This window comes from Mus caroli, chromosome 17, assembly GCF_900094665.2.
Source record: "Mus caroli chromosome 17, CAROLI_EIJ_v1.1, whole genome shotgun sequence".
Classification (NCBI taxonomy): Eukaryota; Metazoa; Chordata; class Mammalia; order Rodentia; family Muridae; genus Mus; species Mus caroli.
Window position 1 is genome coordinate 32,925,907 of NC_034586.1, and position 2,452 is coordinate 32,928,358.

Sequence of the window (2,452 nt, forward strand, 5' to 3'; positions counted from 1 at the left end):
GTGGCTCACAACCATCCGTAACGAGATCTGGCGCCCTCTTCTGGGGTGTCTGAAGACAGCTACAGTGTACTTACATGTAATAAATAAATAAATCTTTAAAAAAAAAAAAAAAAGAAATCAACCTGCCTCTGCTTCCTGAGTGCTGGGACTAAAGGTGTGCGGCACACGCCCGCCTAGTTACACATTCTTGTGTTACTTCATAGGAGCTGTAAATGTATATGATTGATACAATTCTTGCTGAGTCACATTCCAGAGATTTGACATTCACATTTCCAAGCTCAGACTAAAGAAAGCTCGGGAATTCCNATTAGACCAGCAGCGCACTTACTTCTATCCTCATGTGTTGTTCTTAAACTGACATTAGACATTTAAAAAGTATTATTTTTGCCTTTATACAAATCTGTCTTCATTTGTGAAANATAGCATATAATGACAGGCAATTCTGTTTCTTAAATCAGAGGTTATTTGATGACAATGTATATTTTATAATGAATTTGTAGTANAATATTGATGTTTAAACAAAGTATTTTTTATATCAAGCCACATTAAAGTGTGCAAAATTCCTTTAGAGTATTGATGGTTCACCAAAGCTCATGTGACTGCCTGAGAACATGACTGTAGGTTTACTGAGGGCAGAGTAGAATTCACAGTGAGGTTGATGATACCCTTGTCATTACATGTGTTAAGAACTGATGATGGAGCTGCAGAGATTGCTTAGTGGTCAAGAGCACTGACTGCTCTTCCAAAAGTAAGTCCTGAGTTCAAATTCCAGGAACCACATGGTGGCTCACAACCATCCCTAATGAAATCTGATGCTCTATTCTGGTGTGTCTGAAAACAGCTGCAGTGTACTTACATACAAATAATAAATAAGTTAAAAAAAAAAACTAATGCTGAAGGGGCTGGAGAGTTGGCTAAGTGGTTAAGAGCACTGGATGCTCTTCCTGAGAATTGGGGTTCCATTCCCAGTGCCTACAGGACAGCTCACGACTGTCTGTAACTCCAGTTCCAGGGGCTCCTACTCCCTCCCTAGACACCAGGCAGGAAGGTTGTGCACAGACACACTTTGGATCGAGACACCCATACATATTAAATAAATAGAAAATTTTACATTAAATAAATAAATAAATAAATAAATAAATAAATAAATAACTGATGCTGAGAACCAATTGTGTGGGAATTCTCATAACCAAGAGCCCTTGGTTTCACAAAGTGTGATCACATACTTCACCAACAACCTAACAGGCAGAGACCTCATTGCAGTCTCTGCAGGCCATTGTGGTTCCTGCCTTCAACGCAGGAAGGCAGAGACAGGTGAATTGATATGGTCTACAGAGTGAGTTCCAGACAGTCAGAGCTACATAGTAAGACCCTGCCTTAAAACCAAACCAAACCAAACCACCAATAATGTGAGAACCACCAGCAGATTTGATGTTCATTTGCAAAGGCAGAAGATAAATCTGTATTTTTCCAGTGAAAATTTGACAAAAGTCAAGCCCTAGAGTGTTTTCCCCCAAGTTCTAAGGTTAAAAAAACTCTGTTTAAGTGTGTGGAAGTATTTTTATGTACATCACACAGTCCCTCCACCACTTAGCTCCTGACAGCAGCTGAGCCTTCTATATCCAGGAAGACCTTCCACTGGAGAGCCCTGCTGTGTTGGTGTGAGAATCCAAGAAAGTTGCTGTGTAGCTGCTCCCAGACAGTTGCTTGCCCTCAGGACCAGAAACTTGAGCTCAGAAACTTGTGACTACACCATGCATGTTTTCTGAATGAAGGTTAATAATATGTTACAAAGTGGAGCAGGGTTGAACACAGTCCCCACAGGACTGCATTCCAGTTGAGGCCCTGTTCCTTCTTCCTTTTTGTGATCCTACAGACAGGAATTAGACTCTGGAAGATTGGGAAGAGAGAGGGTAGAATCTCAAGGCAAGGGCCCTGGAAGGAGGACATGTTCTTCTTGGGAGAAATTCATGTCCTCAAGGCAGTCTCCTGAGTGTAGGGGCCTAGTTGGGCCTTGGGGGACAAGGATGGAAAAACACTGCCATTAATCAGACATCCCAAAGGAGAATGAGACAGGCACTACTCACAGGAAACAGAAAGGGCCTACTCCTCCATACAAACTAAAATGATGCAGAAATAAACACAGAAGAAGGGTGAAGAGGCAGAACCAGGACTGAGCCAATGCTGTGACCTGTCCTAGATGCCCTGGCTGCTTACAATCCTGAAGACAGGACAAGGCCAAGGACATCCCCCTGTCTCTTGGATCATGGAGTCTGTCAGCCTGTGGTTTCACCAAGGGACAAGGGCAAAAGATCTGAGGAGGACAGAGCTGAGAGTGACCAGACCACACCAAAGTGGTCATGAGCTGGGCTCTAGATAGACATGGCCACAACTTCCTCCTGTCCCACCTGACACTCAGCACAGGAAACATAGTTTCTGGAAGGTTCTCCAT

General features: G+C 42.8%; 1 protein-coding gene across 2 annotated transcripts in view; it reads right to left on the reverse strand.

Annotated features, from left to right (window-relative positions):
- The window catches only part of LOC110283630 (H-2 class I histocompatibility antigen, D-K alpha chain-like), a 10,710-nt gene that overhangs the window by 4,427 nt on the left and 3,831 nt on the right, over positions 1-2,452 (reverse strand). The window lies entirely within an intron of this gene.